The sequence below is a fragment of the Rissa tridactyla genome, chromosome 3 (assembly GCF_028500815.1).
Source record: "Rissa tridactyla isolate bRisTri1 chromosome 3, bRisTri1.patW.cur.20221130, whole genome shotgun sequence".
Classification (NCBI taxonomy): Eukaryota; Metazoa; Chordata; class Aves; order Charadriiformes; family Laridae; genus Rissa; species Rissa tridactyla.
Window position 1 is genome coordinate 4,702,290 of NC_071468.1, and position 20,971 is coordinate 4,723,260.

The 20,971-nt window shown below is 39.8% G+C and overlaps 1 long non-coding RNA gene across 1 annotated transcript in view; it reads left to right on the plus strand.

The window, feature by feature from the left end:
* Positions 1-20,033: 20,033 nt before the first annotated feature.
* LOC128907437 (uncharacterized) overlaps positions 20,034-20,971 on the plus strand; it is a 183,423-nt gene continuing 182,485 nt past the window's right edge. The window contains exon 1 of the long non-coding RNA XR_008465592.1: positions 20,034-20,087. This is a non-coding gene — a long non-coding RNA (uncharacterized LOC128907437). The remainder of the gene's footprint in view (positions 20,088-20,971) is intronic.

A 20,971-nucleotide genomic window follows, 5' to 3' on the forward strand; every position in this document is an offset into this window, starting at 1 on the left:
CAAAGAGTCATTCCAAGGATGTGTCCTGTCTTCTCTTCTCATTTGAAGATTGTTTACCTGTTATTTATGAACTGTGTTTTGTCTATGCACTATTCCTAGTGTGGTGGCATTGTGATGCTTATTAGAGAAGGAGGAAGGATTAAAATGGCTCAGACTTTACATTCAACATCACATATTGTATGCAGAAGATTTACAGTCATATTATAAATGCACCAAAGCCCAGCCAAGCCTTGGAGGCAGCAGGAATTCTGCCATGAGTGGAAGACAGATTGAGTCTGTAATAGAGAAATATTGAAAGAATTCATAATTAGCTGTTCTGATGATGTTTTAGAGCATAGTGGTATATGTTGTTGGGTGTCAGGTGTGGAACAAAATTTTGATCATTTCAGGATGGTGTTAACATAAAAGCAATTCAAGGATCAAATTATGCATGAGTGTAAATATTCAAACTCAGCTGTAGCAAACAGAATGCTCTCATTTATGCCAGCTAGGATTAGAGTTTGGCAATTTTATTAGAGTATGAAGAGGTCACTTATTGTTTCAAAGACGTTTTTCCTGAAAGGAAGGCAACCAGCGCTGAAGAGCTGAAAGCACTGAGCTGTGCTCATTTGGATTAAAAATAGGTATTTTGGGCCAGTGGAGCTTCAAAATAAGCAAATTCTCAAACCAAACAGTTTTCCTTTTGGTAGCCGAAAAGGAAACCGCACATCCAGGAGGAATGTAGATCAAAGCAAACTCTGCAAATGATGCAGAGACACATAAAATAACAAACAAGGCTGGTGGGAAGAGGGGAGCTTTTGTAAGTAGATAGGTCTGTTCATATTACACTGAAACTAAATGCAAGATTGCTAAAGAAGATACTTGAGAGGGATATATAAGGCTATAGACTTTTTTCCTTAACTGATGTTTTCCAGCCTGTTGTTGCGTGTCCATTGTATTTGCAAAGTAACATATAAGGGACAAACTCAGCACCAGATCTCACTGATAGCAACTTTTGCCTTTCACCACTCTATCTTATCTCTTACTTTCCTTCTCTCCCTAGCATCCCTGAGCCTCCCTTTGCCTAAGTTTGTGGCAAAACATGTTTGTTTTACTGCTTGCCCATAAAGCTATTAAAGCACATCATCAAGTCATCTTCCATAACTAAACTTTCATACTTTCAGAACAGAACAATTCTGAATGTATGTAAGTATTAGCTGGTTAAACTGGAAAGCATTTGTTTAATGTGTTATATATGAGAGTAGAAATCTACCTCAGAACTGGTTTTATTAGAAAATATAAAGAGAAAGTTATTGCTAAATATTTTTAAGCTCACTGTTTTACTTATGTTTAAGTAAATATGTTGCTGCAATATTCAGTGCTTGTAAAAATTGGATTGATAGGGATTTGGCAGTTGTTGCAGTGAAGTCGCTCTTTAACTTAATGACTTGTCCAGTCCTTTCTTGAATGCATCTTCGTGAAGCGATGGGCATATAATTCCTGAACTCCTCAGGGTTTTGATTCACAGAGTTCTTGATACAGGAGGAAAGACCTTGCAGAAGGAAGAAGGATCCTTTGTTCAACAGCCGTGAAGAGACTGGGATTTCTGGGATAGCTATGTTCCCTCCCATGGGTCCAGCAGTCCTCTCCCTGTGTCTTTTGTCCTGCTAGCTCCTTCAACGCGCCTCTCCAACTGAAGAAGGTGCATGTATGGTACCTACCTCACCTTTGGTAGGAAACAACTCTTTTCTTGTGCAGAAGGTTATTTATTTCATCTAGGCCAACAAGTGAGAAGGCAACACTTTTTTATGAGCCACATAGCTTTACATAGAACTGATTTCTTACCTCTCACCCCCCACCTCTTACAGTCACAAACCTTTTGAAAGCACTCTGGTCCATCTTGCCTAAGGCTGGAGGAGAACGGATTCCCGAGGGCTCTGTGGATGTGAGGACATCACACAAGCTGGATTGATGCTGTCCTTGTTGTTGGAAAGATTCTATTTCTTACTTTTTTTTTTTTTTTTAAATGTAGAGCAGCCCCTTTTCTCTCTGCTTTCCAGAGCAGCCTGCCATCAGGAAGGGCAGGCCCCAACTGCACCCATCCTGTACAGGTCATAGGATATACGTCGCACCTTCCCATCTTCTCCTTGGCTGTGCACAAAAAGATGCTTTCTCGTTGTGTGAAGGGCTTTCTCATTTGTGTGAAGTAGAAATGCTACTCTTCTGAAGACTGTCACTGGGGTAGGTGGAAAACAATGCTTTCCCAGTGTACCAAGAGAGGCTTGTTTATGCCGGACGAAGATTTCCTCTAGCAATTTTTTATTTCTCTAGGACTCTGGAATTGTTTGCCAGTTCTTTGAACTTTTTTTAACGTGGCCATTTTTAACTTGAATGGAGACTAGTGAAAGTTTGAGCTCTATACCCAGGGAACCTCATCTCTCTGTGAGCAGTGGACCAGTCAATAGGCTCCATGTATCTGATTGTTAGACAAAGGAGCAGCCTGCAGCAAAAGGGATGTTTGTACTGTGGCCAGAGTGGGCTTCCTTAAAAATAATAGCCAAGGGTAAACGCTATCAATTCACAAGTTAGATGCTTGTAAAAAAAAAAGTCAGCCCATTTGCTAACTCATTAAGAAGGGATATAAGACTTGACAGTTCATTCTGCTGTGATTCTAAGCATGATGTTTCCCTGAGAAAGAGTGCTTATGGTGCTCTGTAGGCCGAGTGAGTGCACTGCAGTCATTGGTGGCAAGTGATTGGAAGATTTGTTGCTGTACAGAAGTTTGTGCATGGCTTGGTTTTAGGTTGTTCCAGCCTATCCACATCAAGTGACAAACTGCAAAGCTGTCAGACCTGAACTGGCAAAAAGAAAGGCGGTGTTCTAAAAAGAGTACGTACATACAGTGAGTTCTGTTTTTCTCCTCAAATGTGGTCTTTATTTTTGTGACTTCAGGTTACAGAAAACATGGATGGTGTTGAAAGAGGATTATGCCCAAGCCCAAGCTAGCTTTGCTAAGGGAAACTTGCTTCTAGAGGAGGATTTTTGCAAAATTTATACCCAAGGTGATGCCTTCCAAGTACAGAAGAAATTTACGTTTGTGACCTCCTTTGTTCTTGGTAGACATGTGTCCAGCAGATCTGAAATTCGGTTGGTACTCTACATCCAATGGCTAACTGAGTGATCCTGCTCACAAGAGGAGAAGACACTGGACTTGCAGAGTTTTGGGAGGAAGTTCATTGATGGGAGAAAAGATGAAGAGACCTTGATGAAAGGCATGAAGTAGACCAGCCCTAATGCAGGTTGGGCAACTTCTGAGTAATTTTATACAGAGTATTTCAAAGTTGCTAGAAAACCTCTCATTGAGTCCAGGAGTTTTTATACTGTCCCGCTGTTTTTAGCTGGCCTCGGATATATGGAAAGTCATATTGGAATTGCAATTTTTTTAAGGGCAACAAATGGCTTGGTGAAGGCCTTGTACAGAGATGAAGAGTGAAAGGCTGATTCCTGTGAGACAGCTTCCAGTATGATTGCGATGGTTGTGCTTATTAAACAGGAGACAATCCCTGGTCCATAAAACTGAGTTCAAGTAGTTGGGACAGAAAAATGGCATAGAGGCATAAAGTGAATTACAGCGCATAAGAAAGCCTGCTTAGGAATAAGCTCTTAGCCCAGACCTTACACAAAAACAACCCAGGCAGGAAATGAAATATATACTTTAACATGAAACTGAAGACATCAATTGTCTGAGGTTCTTTTGCTGAAATACCTTGCTGTGTGCCCCATGGATTGACTACAAGGCTAGTCTTTCATTCTGATGACTCAACCAGTGTTGATAAACATGGCTTGAAAACTAATCTAAAAGGACCTGTGAGGTTTTTATTTTACACATCTTTCATCAAGACACAGCTTTCTAAAACATGATTACATATTTGATAACTTTGACCACAGTTAAAACTGATTAGTCTACAATTCAAGGTTTTTAAAAAATAAATAAGCAGTTGCCCCCAAACTTCCAGAAACGCAAAAGCATGTAAAGAACATCCCTAAACATTAGAAACATCTGCTTTTACATAACCATTAATGTAGATATTGCTTCTATTACAGTGTGGTTCCTTCACAGTATCTGTTACGCTTATGTATGTTATCACAAGAATTGTATTCTCACTCAAAATGGTCCTTGGCTTTTTGTCAACAAAAAGCTATAATGAGAATAATTTTCATATAAGCAACACTTTCACAATGGAAGTCCTGCATTTTAGTGATTTCTGACATCTCTGAGCTTGAAAGGGACTGTTTTTTAAAAAGGAAAATGCTATTAATATCACTATATTATAGAGAAGTAAGTTATATAAGAAGGAAAGCAATAGAGAAGCACGAACACTGTCATACCAGATAAGATATCCAGTGCAATAACATTTGTTGGTATTGGTCAGTACAAGGGGCAAAGAAATTAGAAAGCAATACCCTGAGCCTTTAGTTAGTAGTTTGGATCAGAATCACAGGGCTTTATAACCATTTAGTTGTATCTTGTAAATAGCGCTAATTCATCTTGAAATGCAGCATTTTTGGTTTCCCAGTTGTTCTTCTGGCAGAGTCTCCCACAGATTAATTAGCCAGATTGAAACTTTTATGAAATGACTTTTAAATATTATCTTTCTACTTCATTGGCAGAACCTTTGTCTTTTGTTATGAGAGAGGCTGAAGGGGACATGGACTTTCTGTGTGTTTGATCTGTTATGTAACTCTCATCTCCTTTTCATTTAACAATGATAATCCTAGTGTTTTCAGCGTATTTTTTCCAGATATTTCTTCTAACTTCTAGCCACTTCGCTTGCCAATCTCTGGACCCCTGTTGTTTTTGCTCTCTTCTTTTCTTCCTGTGGATTCAGTATTTCAGATGAGGAACTTACGTACCAACACTATTGTACTAGGAAAGGAATAAAATTTATACTAAATGCCCATATATTATAAACAACCGTCTAGACGAGATTTTATAACACTTATCTCATCCAAGTCTCTAATTTTTTATGTTTTAGACTATCAAAGTAGAAGTATAATGAATTCTCTTGCTAGGAAAACGGTGTCTTGGCTGAGCCAGGTAGGCATGCTGTGTTGCTATTACTTAATAATTACAGCCGAGTGAAAATAAAGGTATTTAAATTACAGGAGAGCTGCAGCACTGAGCATGACTTTTCAGCCTGAGCATGATCTTTCATGTTGCTGCTGGAGGTAAATCGATAGTGACTCATAGTATGGTGGTACTGAAAATCTATTGGTTCAGGGCCTGTGGTCTTCTACAGGATGTTCACATTACATTTTTAATGCTTTCTGTGCGTTTGGGTATCTTTAATTCTGGAGTGCGTGTTTTAGGAAGGCTTGCACTCTGTGTATTTCAGAGTGTCTTGCTGCTGACACTGAGCATTAGGCAGTGTGAATGGCTCATTTCGAGTCATCTTGGTCTGTGGTGAAAAGAACAGGAACAAGTCCAGTACACACAGAACAACTGGCTTTTATTTACTGAGTCAAAGCTGTAAAACCATAAAGGGAGCAAAAGCTGAAATCAAGGGAAACAGAAGTAATGGAGTGGGAAGGGAAAAGGAGAATCAACATTTGAGGGTTTTTCTGTATGAAACAGAGATCTAGGTTCCAGCAATGGGGGAAAAGCATGAGTCATTCTTCCAAAACTTTGCTTGACGCAAGAGCCCCTTTATTTAAGTTTGGATTTGCGATTCTTGGAGGTTTATTTATTTATTTAAAGAGTTTATTTATCAGCAAGACTTCACCAACACCTTCCCTCCCTCTCTCTCAACTTTCAGCCTGATTCATCAAAGCCAAAAGGTAGCCTTACATGATAATAAGTACACTCTTAGACTGTTAGTTGAAGCTAGGGCCCTCCCTCGTAAGATGCAGGAAAAGCTTTCTTGAATTTTATTCTTAAAAAAAAAATGCTTTCAGTGTTCCTGGTGGAGACTTCCTGCTCATTGAAAGCTACTTCTTCCTTGAAAAATTCTTTGGTCTTTTAGAGCCTTTTAAAACAGATACTCTTAGGAAATGCTATTGCTTTGGGGCATCTGGCTTGTAATCAGTCAGTCCTTTCAGAGCCTAACTCTTCTGTCATGACACCGATGCAGAGCATGCCTACTGTGGTCCTGGGGAGCCATGTGCCTTATATGTCCATTGCAACTTGCAGGAGGTCAAGTAGGGGGAAGCCAAAGGATTTGTGCAAATGGTGGAGCCAAGCAGAAGGTCAGGGATGGCATTTTGTGGCCCTGGGAAAGAGACAGCTCTTTCTCGTGGGTCGGGATGAGTCTCCGTCAGTGCCGAGACTCAAAGGATCATGGGGCTTCCATGGCTGGCACCCAGTGTTCTTAATTTTGTGGTGAATAAGAGCCCTGAAAGCACATAATTTAATCCGCCTGAAGATAATTGTTGAAATAAATCATTCTCTTGTTTAAAGAATAAATCTTCGGCAAGTTTCAAGGGAGCCTAAAGCTCTGCTGATTTTAATCATTACTCTACATAGGGAAGTGTCTATACTGCTTAGTGTTTCCAAACGAGCAGTGCTGCTATTAAAAAGTCAGGCCTGGGTATAGAAGCTGCCGCAATTCAAACACAACTTTTTTGGGGGATTCCTGAATTCACAGCTGGAAGAGGAGAGGCCTTGGTGAGCAGAGACCCCACGGTCCCCTCCAAGTTTAAATACCCAGTAAGCCGTGCTGCCATTTGGTGCCTCAGTTTCCATGTCTGAACACTGGGTTCTGTGGTCAGTGCTCTGCAGAGCATTGCCATTCCGGAGGGGAGAAATGCTTCAGGAGAGAGGGGTATTTTTGGTTTTTGGTGTTGATGGGCTGTTGCTGGAATATGGGTTGCGTATGACAGGAAATGTGCTGTGGTGTGTCAGACTGTACCACAGAGAGCGATTCCAGTCAGTGGTGGGTGATTTTTATCAGACTGCCCTGTGGTCATCCAGTGGGATCCCCAGGGCTCTGCTGGGGAGTTTCTTGTTCAATAGCATGTCCTGCTTTGGTTGAAATTTTTCAGGGTTTGGCTGGTCCACAAGGGATTTTTTTTGGGGTGTGAAAAGGATCGGTTTGGGTGAGACGCATTCTAGCAAACTAGAAATTACACTGGTCAGCTGAGGTCTGGAGAACCATGCTTCTTCACTAAACCTCCCTGTCCTTCCTTTGGGAGCTGCACTGTGACAGGGACGGTTCACTACAGAGGCAGGATGTAGGCTGTAATGACTAGTTAAGGTGTTCTGTGGCCAACCATGGGTGAGGTAGGGTTTGGGTAGACTAGAGCTTCTTTTGAGGCTTGATTGAGGCTTCAATTAGCACTTGGTAATTCAGTTGCTCCTATGACAGCACTCTTGATACTTTGTTAGTTAAAAGGTGTTCTGCTAATTTATGATCCTTATGTTAAGTTAAATAGCAGAGATATTGGGCTCTTTGTGCAGAAACTATGAATCCATGGTGGATTGCAGGCAGGTTCCTGCCACTTACCCATTTTCTTCCTGGTTGAACACGAAACTTGGTGACCTTGATATTCTCCCATGTTTTTGCTTGTTTCTTCCTTTTCTTGGAGAGCACTTGGGGATCTGGTTTCTGGAGCTTTCTGTGAGGAATGGATACTGCTGTGGTCTTTTCCACTGCAAACTATCCCGTTTCTCCCTGTCCTTCAAACTGGGAAGTACTTACAGCTCTACTGAAGCTGATCATAATGTTAAAAAAATAAATTCATACAGCTTTTGGCACAGCACCCTTTGAGTAATTCTAAGTGGTTGGGAATTAATTCACTGTGCCATTTAAGCGACTTTGAAGAAGAAGAGCTCTAGCTACATTTTATTTTGGTTGTATTTTGCGTGAAATGTGTGTAGTTATTGGAACCAGATATATTAACTTTGTGCTTGGCTGATGTACGCCAGTTAAAAATTTGTCCCCTGGCATATGGAATTGAAAGCCGAGGGTTTTCTCAGACACAGATGCCACCCAGCTCCCCCGATTCTAGGTATCCTAGCCCCCTCGTATGTCACTATGTCTAATAGATATGAAAACACTGAGTCCCAGTGCTATTTCCACCAAGTCATACATTTTAAAGGTCTTAGAACATGCTTTTGTCTGGAGCAAAATATTTGTCACATGTTATTAGACGGGACCTTTACTGTGGAGTAAATCAGGAGTAACCGTAAGGATTTAAAACATTGTTAAATATACGCAAGTACGGGATATGTTTAGCTCCAGAAGTAGTGTGGGTGTAAACAGTATGTCATGAACCATTCTATCACGTCTGAGTTACAATAATATACATAAATCATAGCAGTATCGTATGTCACAAGTACAAGCTTTCATAGGCAATAATTCTTACAAATATTCATTTGCAGAAAATCTTGGTAGCTGTTGCCTTTGTTCAAAGCTAAAAAAAAGTAATCTACTTACAGTATTCATAAATTAGCCTTGAAAGAATAAATTGTAAAGGAAACAGCAGCAAAGCAGAACTGTGATGTTTCTGGCTATCTTTAGAGGGAGGTCTGTTCTACAATACATTTCAGGTGACAAAACACGAATATGATGCACAGTGCCAAATGGAAAGAAAGAATAGACCCTCTGCCGCTGGGAATAAAAGAAGACTATAGTAATGTGATTATGGTAATGGTCAACAAGTCATAGTCTTGTGCTTTTGTTCACTGTAATTAACTTCTTGGAATGGCACAGTCGCTTTCTCTGTGCTCATCAGATGGCCCTGCTTTTGTGTCCGCAGTCTGTAATTTCTCCTGCAGGGACTGCAAGCCTCCAAGTGCATTACTAAATGAATTCATTGCTGGAACAAAGATTCGGTAGTAGAATAGAGATTGATATCTTTTGTTGTCAGACATTCAATACCATATAGCAATCCAATTACTTAAGCTGTTTCTATCAGTCTTATTACGGCTCACTATTGAGGCATGCTTTAAAGCTGGATAATTCTGTCTTGCAAGAATGTAGTGGAACAGATTAGAGCTTTAATGAGAAGGCTCTCTGTGCACTAGGGCACTTCCATTGTATGTATTGGGATGGAGGAATCATACCTAGGCAAAGGTCCGGAGTCATTGTTGCAAAGACTGATCAAAGGGAAGCCTGAAATCTGTACAATTGCTTGAAGAAATTTTGTGGGTTATAAAAAAATAAAATAAAAACTGGCAAGGTTTCTGTTACTGCCTATCTGATGAGAATCTGTGGTACACTGGGAAAAGGAAATTGCTTATTGGAATTCAGATTGTGGAATGGATATCTCATTTTGTGTTTGAACTTTTCCTCCAGTGGGCTATAGGTCAAATTCTGTGCTTAGCTGTAGCATTTTAGGAATGCTGGCAGCATAAGTTCAACACAAGGCTTATTCTGCATGCAACTACCCAGGGTAGATGTTTGGAGAAGAGGGTTTCTGGTGCACAAACCCACAGAAGGAAAGAAGGTGTCGATAATTGCATGTAGAGAAGGATATATTAGACGAGCAAGTCAGCCTTCCCAGGTTTGCATCCTTGCTCATCCTTTCTGTAGCACAAAGCAGGTGTAGATTGTGTCCCAAGACAGCAGAAAGCTGGAATCAGTAAGACCTCAAAACTGAGGCTGAAGTGTAGAAGTGGAAAATAGTTATTTTTCTGTAAGGAAAAAAAAAAAATCAATAATATAAATACAAACAAATCTATCTATATTTTGGAGGGAGTTCATGTACGTAAAACATACTTAATTTTATTGTGGCAAACACAAGCAGTAGAGACTTGGAGATGCCAGACTAAGTTTGTATGTCCAGCAAGACAATTTGACTGTTTCTGGAATGTATGATTTCTGATGGACATTTAAAACATGATAAAAGTCTCCAGCCCTCTTCTAGGCCTCAGCAGAAACATCTGTGCTTTAAGCCAACACGGTGTGAACAGAAGCACCTAGGAATTGCTAAGGTTGAAGTAAACTGGAAACACAAATTAGAGTGCTTTTGTATGGAATACATACAGTTCGGCGTCATTTGTGAAAATAAATATATCTAAACTTGTCTGAAATTCTGTCTCTCTAGATCACTATCCTTAAATAACTGAGGATATGTTTTATTTTTTGGTATGATAAATGCGCCACAGCAAACACTCACTTTGTGTGAGTGGCAAAGCTATGTAATTTCTGCAGGGCAACACTGATTTCCAACAATTTGAGGATATGGCCTATTATTCTTAGATGCAAAGAAGTATTTATGCTTTATAATTTCATTATAATAAGCCTGATTTGCCATTTCTTATGGTTGTTTTACCCTATCAACAGCTAAATATTTTCTCACCAGGGATGAAGTTACGAAGTATTACAATGCACACGTATCATCTGACTGTAATATTTTCAAAGTGTTGTTTAGAAGAACAGCAATTATAAAGACATTTTCCGAAGGAAATTGTATTAGAGTTAGGATAAGGATGTGGGTGTGTGAACTTATGTCTGAGGAACACCTGAAAGTTTATCTATGCATGTAGACTTGTTTTCAGAGAGCGTTTGCGTTCCTGTATATAGACCACAAACACTGCTTTTCTTCAGCAATAAAGGTATGACCCAGTTCAGGGCCGAAGCTAAACTTTATTTTGTAGCCTTAGTTGCTTGGTGTGGATTGAAGTTAATGTTTCATGAGGCAAAGAACAGCACCTGTTCATTCCAGGAACGGTTACTGCTAAGATATTTGTTTTGGGTCGGAGTTAAGGTGATTTTGTGCTGAATTATCAGTTTCTTTCTCACTCAGGAGTGTAAGGGGCAATTAAAGATTTAGGGTGGCCTGACCTTTATTCTGTTCATTGTTGACTTGTAATGAGTGATGTCTACAGTAGCTGCTTTCTTGTTATTTATTTAGTCTATTTAGGAATAAGGGTTTTGGACTTGGGATCTTCCAAGGGGAGCTTTTTATGTACATTTTCATTTATTTTGTCTAAATACATTGAAACCTCCAGGTCAGATACTCAGCTGGTGTAAATCAGCTTAGTTCCATTGACGTCAGCGGCAGATCTGACCCACTTCTTTAATCTGATCACTTGTCCATCCCATTTATTTCAGATTACATCAGAGTGAGCAGAGCCTTACCTCATTCACCATGAACTTGATATAGGTACAACCTTGCAAGTTTTGTCAGAGGACTGTCATCACTGAGAAACATGTAAAAAGCAAGAGTAGCATCCTGTCCTCTGCCATGTGGAAATTGCTTGGAGCCAAGGTATCTGAGACTCAGTTTGGCTTAATATAAGACTGGGTGATGTATGAAATTCCAACTTGCTTATAATAAATTATATTAAAAATTGTTTCCTGCAAAACATTAACCTAATACAGCATTTTGTGTGGTCTGAATATCTATTAACTAATTCGTAATATTCATTCAGTGTTCAGGATGCTCTGTGCCACTACAGCAAGCTGTGAGTCTTCAGAAACCTCAGCATCCCAGCTGGGCTGCGCTGGTACTCGTCATAGAAATTTCCATGGAAATTCAGATTTAGATTTTCAGTCACACCTTGGGTCTGGCGCCTCTAACTTGTTCCTTCAGTTTTTCCTGGTTTTATTGTGGTTTGCCCCTGGGTCTGTTCCCTGCTGTTGTCCTCTCAGATCAGTATTGGGTGGTGAGATTGCGCATTACCTTCAGATTGCACACTACTCTCCCAATGGATCTCTGCATCTGATCTCTTTGATTGCTTGAGTGAGCACATTTGAAGGTTTGGGGGGGGGGGTTTGTTGGGGGAGAATGGAGGTGGCAATACACAGCTGAAGAACTCAGTTTTTCCCCTTAATCTGAACTGATTGAACTGACTCTTGACTCTTCTGCTTATTCTCAAACAATATTCTTATTCAAATATTCTAGTAGCTTCCAGAGCCACTTTCCCAGGAGTGTAAAATACCACGTGTTTGGGCTCTCGATGAGTTTTGTGTACTCAGAGAGGTTGCTTGCCCCTGAAAGTTTACATAAAATTCTTCATTTGTTTCTGTCCCATAACCTTGCAGTGAATGTACACTCTTAAGAAGACCCAGGAACAGGTTTTTTACCACAGCAAATACTTTCTCTTGGTACTGCTACACAATGTATCTCTCTGGTTTATCTATCTCAATGCTTAGTTTACTTTTCCTTATTAAAGAGAAGAGTTTTGCTTTTTGTTGGCTGTTTTCTATGGTCATCGCTAATATTAGCGAGGTATCACAAATATTGCTTTTTCTGGAATCAAACTGTCTTGCATGTTCGTGTCCAACGTGAATGAAGCAATCCATTTTCTCGCAGTCAGTTGATGCTCTGCAGCACTATCTAGTGCTCTACAACCTTTTCGAAGCTAGTCATGCAGTGGCCATTGACTTTGTACTGGACTTTGTCCAGCACCTCCCTTCAAGAGTTTGCAAATGCCAAAATGATGTGAGCCATCGCAGTTCTGGTATCTTTTTCCAAATACCAGATGTCATCTTGGCTTCTCTTATTCACAAACTATGCCTTGTTTTTGCAAACTCCAATATTTTTGCCACAGGTCTCCTTTTCTGTATGTTGTCTCTCATATCTGTCAGAACAGTCCCTGACCCCTGAGTTTCAGTTTGGGTAGAGTGTCTTTCTTTTCTTGGCAAGTTCTAGTTGAGTTATTCCTAAATCCTTTAACAATATTTCTCTCTCTTTCCCCCCTCTACGCTCTAATATCAGCGTGACCCTCATACCAACTATCAATTAGTAACAGAATATTTCCGTCTTTTTTTCTGTACTGCTTCAGTATAGTTCTCCCATACGTCTGATAATCTGCCTCCCCTGCCTGAGTTAACTAAACTATATAAATCATCTATGGCTTCATAATCAGCCATTACCTGAAAGGAGACCATGTTCCTATTGGCTAGGGAGGCAAGTTACTGCTTAAACTTCCCTTATCTCTACTCTGTCTTTCTGAAGGGCTTTGACTTTGGTGGGATTTTTATGTTCTTCTTTCTTCCACACTTTATTCCTATTATTTTACAGTTCTTAGAAGTTTTTCCAAATAAAGGGAGACAGTACTTTGCCTAACCAACAGCCTCCTTCACTCCTAATAGCAACATCACTTAAGGCTGGAGCCTGATTTGCTAATGAGAGTCTGACTGACAGATGTCAGAGCTTCTCGAAGGTAGTTTCCATGAGTCTTAAATGTGCCATTTAGGCACTTAAATTCTGGGGTAGGCACACCCCTTATGGTGTATGGCCACTGGGCTCCTTTTTGCTTTTTTCCTTAGAAACCAGAGTAGGTGATGCCTGCCTAAACCTGAAGAACCCAGAGCAGCATCTCACATCTTTTTTTCTGCCTTTCTATATCATTACTCTTTTCATTGCAGAAGAAACGTAAAGCCCCATTCATCTCCCTTACATCTCTCTCCAACCAGCTTTTTTCTTCCCTGCATTCATCGGTGCAGTCTCTACTGTGTACAGAGAAGCCAAGCCGGAGGGCAGGTTTGCTCTTAGAGATAGTCTCATTGCAAGTGTAGAAGGGGAAATCCGCTTTAACAAGAACCCCTGAATGCAGGGGTAAAATTCAGGGAGTGCACTTTCTGTGCAAGATAAAAATTCGCAGTTGTGAAGGTCAGGTTGAAGGTGTTCTGCTCTTACAGAAGGCTGTACAATTGTTTGTGGGGTATATGCTTAGAAGCTTTGCTGGATGAGACCCTTATTAAATTTGAGTAAACTAAATAAATGAAGCAAGCACAAAAATAAATTTTTACAATATGCTTGAGAGAAAAGCAAGCAAGCAGCTTTTCTCTTATTTTTAAGGAAAAAAACGAGGCAGAAAAATGAAGCAAGTAACTCTGCTCTTGGGAGCGAGTAGCAAAGCAGACCCAAAATTCAGAAGATTTTTGTTCTGGACTTTGTCTACTTCACTGACATTTTTCTTTTTAAATGTTTTTCATAGGATGTTGTGCTTATTTTATTAATTTGTGTGATTACTTTCATAAACACAAAGCAGTAAAATCACAGTGAAGTTAGTCCAAAGTTGGGACAATATTGAGTTCAAGAGCTACAGCAGAAATTTAGTGAAGATTCAAATATATCTGCATCTCGTCAAAAGTTCCTCTTTCATTTACCAAGGAAACATGACTAAATTAATGGATTTTAGATGAGAAGGAAATTCAAGACTATCTAATGTGACCATATGGATTTTGCATGCCGTAGAATTCCACTCAGTTATCTCTGCAAAACTATTTCCTGCCAGATAGTGGGCCAGATCGCACCTCTGCTAACTTTAACTACTTCGGTTTCAATGCAATAGCACTTTGTGTAGTCTGACTTGTCTGTTGTAGGTTTACTGTATAAAGACCTAATGATTCCGAAGTCCATGAAACCTGAAATGGGTGATATATGTATGTACTCTTTTTGTAATCCCACAATCCCAGAGGTTGCTCAAGACAGGAATGAAAGGAGGCAAAGGAAAATCAATGTTTAACTTGGAAGTATTTGTCAGTTAACAAGTCACAAGGAAGTGAGTACATTTAACACCTAAGATAGTCAAAGTAGGAATCTAATTTATACTTAATTTATACTTTTTTTTTTGAAGGGGGGCGAGAAGGGGGCAGGATTTAAAAAAACAAGTGAGCCCAGACAAAAAAAATCATGCTTTTCCTCTTTTTTCCCTTCAAAAACCCGTCTGCCTTAACATCCTGTTGAATTTAAAAGCATATACCTTTACATTCTCACAAGCTCGTAGTTTTCAAGACCTGGAATTTCTTAGACAAGGGAACCTGCTGGAAATCTATGAGAGCTCTGTGTACAATGAATAGGATATCTACTTCACCCCCTAGTTCTGCATCTCAGGTCTTTGTCATACTGAAAAAGTGTAAACATCTTAATCCCTCTGAGGGAGGAGTCTCTCAGGTATTTCCTTATTGATCAGTACCGTAAAGCGTTGATCTCTGTCTAAGAGGCACATCGATCTGTCTTGTCTAGAGTAGCTGAAATTACTTTATGCATTGAATTTTCTCAGTAGTGCTATAAAATAACACATCTTGGCGAGTGAAGCCAGCCTGTTAATGTATGGATTTTCTGCCTTGAGTGATTTTCTAAAATCAATAACTCATTAAAAAGAAAAAAAGCCTAATTCTCACAATTCATATCCTTGCAAATAACAGACTGACTTAAGCAACAGTGAGCTATAACACTGGGTTTGGAGGATGGTGTGTTGTTTGTTCAGATGTCCTCATTGCAGTTTCATTTTTGCTTCATCCTTCTTGAAAAATGCTATTTTAACAACATTATCCATTCATTAGTTCTTAAGATTAATGCTCTTCTGCAGAATGGTTAAGTGGTTACTAAAAATAAGGTCTGCTGGTGAATCCTTTAAAAATATGACTGCATCCCCAGCATGTAACTCACTTTCAGCAAAGAATGCAAGCGTAAACCTTTTTCAAAGTCACAATCTCCAGAAATCATTTTTGCGTAGTGTAATTCCTCAAAAGAAGTGTCAGATAACTTGGAAGGGAAGGAAGCTTTCCATCCTAAGTGTGTAAAGCATTGCAGTCTTTAATTTATTCACTGAATCGATCTGACTTTTAAAAGACTCTCCAACTTGGCAGGAGTATTCTGTTTATCTCACATGCAGTGAATCTGTCCTTCTTCCCCGTAGGTAGGTACTTAACTAGCTGTTAAGTTAAAAGAGGACGGGCTCTGCTGGATCCATAAGTATTGTACTTCGAGGTACATTTGGATTAAGCTTTCTTTTTCTTCTGCTCAGTTCTCAAGTTGCTGCACTACCTGCTCTATTTGACTTAGTGGCTTGAATGAAAATGGTGTCAGATGTTTTTCAGAGTGTTAGTTCTTTCTTTCAGGGTGATTTTTCTTGCATCCAGATGTATTAATTCAAAATTTTTGTGGTTTTTTTTTTTCAAGTGCAGTGACAGGATTTAGGATGCTCCACGGGATGCTGAAGTCAGCCACTTTCACAAAACTTTTCCATATGATGCATGTCAGCAGCATGGCTTCAAGGGGTGTCTTCTCATTTTGCATTCCACTTAGCATGAGCTTATCAGGTGTCTCAGAATGCCTCTGAATATGGCAGTATTAGTGCATGTGATCTGGGAATAAAAAGAGAAGGCAGGAGGGCGGGCAAGGAAGGTAACTGGGAATTGGAAGATGAACTGGTTCCAAAGGACACCCTCCAGCAAAGGGTGGCAAAAGAATAAAATTAGGTAGATTTAACTTTACTGTGAGAAAGAGCAAACCTTGCATGTCAGCGGGGACTCATGTGGTTTAATAAATTACGGGAAGGTTAGGAGAACGGGACGTGCGCTCTGTAGAAGAGTCTCTTAAAGGTCTGAGGGAATCCTGAGCCCAGTAATAAATTTCTTGATCTGTAATGAAAAACGCAGCCAGTAGTATGACCAAGCATTCTTGAGTGACTGTGTACTAGATTCCTAGCCCTTTGAGGCCAATGGAAGAACTGAGAGAGCAGAAATAGTCCAGCCAAGGGATTAAAATCAGAAACTACCCTTGTTCATTTTGTGGAAAAAAAAAAAAAAGGAGCTGTTCCAGGAGCAACAGAAGCTCAGTTTCCTGTGGACCCATATCCCCTGTCTCCCATGCACCTTCTAGAGACCCCAGATCCTTCCCAGAACCACTCATGACCAGAAGGGCAAAAGGCAGCTTCCGCTGCATCTGCTGTGGAGCTACACACGTACTGATTTGAAGGCTGGAAATAAGCTGATTTGTACTGGTTGGACGAGGAACCATTGATCCCACTCCTTCAAGGAGATTTTCCTCAGCTGGGGGCACTAATTTAGGTCTCTTCCCTCTGTGCAATGACAAGACCTGTAGGAACATAATTATCTCCAAGTCTTTTGCTTCTCCCCTGACAACTTGCATTGAAATGTGCCAGTGGGTTTGAAAGTTATTAGGGGGAGACACGAACAGTCAGACGGCATGACTGCATAAGCCTCATTTCCTTAGGAAATCAAGTGGAAATGTTTGTATAGTTTATATAAAACACAATATGGTTTGTGTCTGTCATATTACCTTGAAGGCCGTTGTTGGAATCCTATGTTCCATTGTTGTGCTTTATCTCATCTAAAGTTTCTAAAAATGCTGCTTTGGACCTTTGCGATTTGTTTTCATGCATCTCATAGGAACCTAGGACTGGAAGGGGCGTCCTGGGTCATTGTGTGCAGGCTCCTGCCGAGGTATATGAACTGTAAAAGTTGAAAGAGAAAAGTACTGTATAATAAACTTCTGGTTGGTACAGTGGGGAAGTTAATGAGACAAGTGAAACCTTCCGTGTGGCCTTTATAAATTGGGAAGTCGCAGCATGGGGCAGTCCCCTTACAAATCTTGGGTCATTAGCTTATCTTCTGCAGTAACTGCAAAGGATGAAATGTCAGAGGGTGAATGAATTTTCCCCTTTACAGCAAAGGACTATGAAGAATTCACATTTTCTTTAGAGAATACCAAGGAAAAGATTGCCAGATTTTTTCATGTGTAAAAGGAGTTTTAAAATGTTAAACATGTTTACACAGAGGAAATTATTTGATCCAGGGAGAGGAGAGACATCCCTTAGCTTTTAAATGTGCTTGAGTGACAGTAAGGCATGTTCAGCATTCTGTAGGATTTTCCTAAACAAACCAAGAACCCAGAAGTGCCTCCATGGAATAGGACAATAGGTAAAAGAAGGATGGCAGTTTCTTATATACAGGGCACGTGGGAACAATAGTATCAGATCATTTCTGAAGCTATATTATAATGCTGGAAAGAGAACCTGATGATATAAAATCAAACTCCATAAATGCCTGTGTTTCAGAATCTGTGCTGTTTGCCTTAAGAGTTTAGCTGTGCACCGGTTGTTAGTATTAAATGCACTTCTTTAGAATATGTAGATATTTGCATATTGTTAAGGATGCTTCTCAAGTATTTATATTCCAGAATATCTAGATTGTTTCAAATCTCGGTGATGAAATGCCCTCTATATAAAGTTATAAAAGATGCAGCTGTTCAGAAGAAGGTATAGCCTGATAGAAGGAGTAGAAGGACAATAGTTTACTTGACAGTTTCTAGAAAATAAACAGAAAACAAAACAACCCTTTGAAAATCTCAATTTTGCAATACTTAAGCTGTGTTCAAAAGTAGCAGGATCACTTTTGAATTATTTCTGATTGTTTCCCTGTTTGAAAGTAAAGTCAATACATAATTAAAGCATTGACATTTTAAATGTTTTATATGGAGTAGCTTTAGCATTAACCGGGAAGACCACTGACTTACTTCACTGCTGTCTTTAGCGTGATTTGGCTGCGTTGCAATTTTACACCTCTTTGCCCTTACATCAGAGTTTGATCCAGCAAGACAGGGAGTACTTTAGGCTCATCTAGCAAAACGCCTGAGGTTGTGAGTAGTTTTAAGCACTTGAACAGACTCTTTGACTTTGGTTGCACTGTTTGTATCCTAGAATATGAAGTGTCTACTTACTTAAATACTTCATTGGGTTATCCTGCACTCCAAACCAGAGCTCTGAGCACAGGTCACACTGATGGTGATAAACTGAGCTCCATCAGCCTTGTGCTGTGTTCTCATACACCCAGAAGTGCAGTGTGCAGTGAACTACGTTCTGTGGGTAGTCCATGAAGTCATAATAAGAAAGATGGAAGTTGCAGCTTTATTTCAGAAAACCCCATTTCCTATAAAAAAATTGCATTCTTTAGTAGAATTAGCCAGTTTTAAAAAGTCATTCCAGGGTCCAAATCATTAAACTTTGGACCTTTAAAAGTATTTAACTGTTAAACTCCTGACCGAATGAAAACCTATTTCTGGAATGTTGTAGTTCCTTTTGTTTTAAGGTGTTCGGAATGAGCCTAGTCTTTTAAACACTATGTTAATGCTTTCGGTATGTTAATTTTTAACAAAGAGGTTTTCTTCATGAAAAGCACATTTTCTGCCCAACGGAATTTGATAGTGTTTTCCATTAAAACTTTGAAGACTCCTAAATTTGACATTGCTGCTAAGTTTGCTCAGTCAGGCTTAGCCGTTAGAAAAAAGTCTTCTAACTAGAAGCGGGGGGGAGGTTATTAAAAATCTATCACCTAATGGAGGGATCCAGACTGCTTTCCATTACCAGGTTGCCCTTCGTCACTCTCTGTTGCGATGGCTTTAAGCAGGTGTGACTCATTAGTATGACTCTTGGGCTCTCATGCTGCTTTGGGAAACCAGTGCACCAGCTGGCTTTGGGCTTAGTGGTCTGCTGTAAGGCTCACCGGGACCCATTTCTAAGTCCACCTTATCCTTTGCTCATCTAATCTTACATTTAATCTTAAATTGCAAATATTAGACCACGGTCAGCATTCAGTGACTGATGCTCCCAGCCTGTCACTGCTCCCCTTTGTCCAGCCACCAGCAGCTAAATCCCTTTCCCCAGGCACCTGCGCAGTACTACGGCTTTGTCACTGCAGCTGAGCAGGCATGTTGAGGTTTTTCCCCCGGTTTTTATTTGGGTAAGTAAGTACATTATCTCCCATACTTCTGCCTGATCAATCTCAATTTTGTCTTTGTATAGAATATGAAGCTCTGGCCCAGTTCTTAATTCACCTCACAGTTGAATTTAGTTGACTTGGGTGGAACTAGTAAAAAGACTGAAGCCAGCTGGCCAAATCCTGTTTTCAGTTACCACTTACTATTGAAGTTTTGTGGTCTGCGTGTAAGACACTTAAAAATTATTATAAATAGCAAGAGCGCATCATCTTAAGTTTTATCCTTATGTTATATAAGCACAATACTTCACAGCCCTGTCCCCAATGATTTTTATTATAGGCAATGTGTTGAGAGAAAAAAGTATATTCGCTTGAAATTTGTTACTGTATTTACAGTACTACTTTCCCATGCTTATTTTAGAGTCATTTGGGAAAAAGCTTTAACTCCAAAAAAATGAATGCATTGCTATTCTGGGAGTTAGATTGTCACTTAATAAATATATTTCTGATAATAAAAATCGGTGTCGTTTTCCTTGCAGGGACTTATTCGGAAGAAAGTTAATAAAAACTGCATGGAAAAACTAGCATCACAGCTATTTTTTTTTTGTTTGAAATTCCTGCAAGAAAGTCAGCCGAATCCAAAAAGTGTCAAGAAACAGAGAAACATTCTATGGTCATTAAAAACCAAAGGTAGGATTCTCTTAGTAAAGATACTATTAAGCAAGGTAGCTCTGAGGAGCCTTTTAAATATGTTTTAAGAACAAAGACTTAACTGGCCCTGCTGATGGGAAAGTCATAATGTGGCTTTTTTCCTGATCACTTTCTATTCTTTGTATGCGTGACAGATGTCAATGAAGTTGAAAAGTGTCCGTTTCCCAGCAGGATGCTGGCTGTTCCCCAAAATGCCTGGGCAGTTTATAGAGGCCATAATATCTCCTGATCGTGACTGAAGGATTTGTAGAGAAAGCATCCTGCAGGGTAGAGGCCTGCTGCCTTTGAATAGAGGGCAGCCAGCAGCTCTACGGGCCTCAGCAAGAGATGCCACTTTACCATCAGGAAACTTTGATTTATTATCTGAGAAATTCACCATCCATCTGCATGAAGAGGTCACAGAAGCAACTTTCCTAATGTGAATCTGAGACCCCCATTATTTCCCACTTATTGCTACAAGCATGAAAAATTGTTCCAACTGAGAAAGTTGGACTTTCAGGACTTGTTGCCATGGCTGAATTTATAGGAATATTTAGGAGCAACGCTGAGTGGGTTTTTTTGAACGTATAAACTCCCACAATTTTCACAGGTTTTTGCTAATTAATGCCACCACTGTGGAAATGGAAGCAGTTCTGCAAACAAGCTGCGACAAATGGGATTTTTATGGCCAGTGAAAAAGCCTAGGGAATAATTAGCAGGTCCATAGAGATCTCTTGATTACAGACATCTGCATTGGTAATGTCCAGACGAAAAGATCGCCGAGGGAAATGTTTAGGGATTTTCACCTAAGGGCACATTTATGTTGTCAGCTACACCCTTCAAACTGCAGTCGGACAAATGTGGGAAAATATTTTGTGAAATGT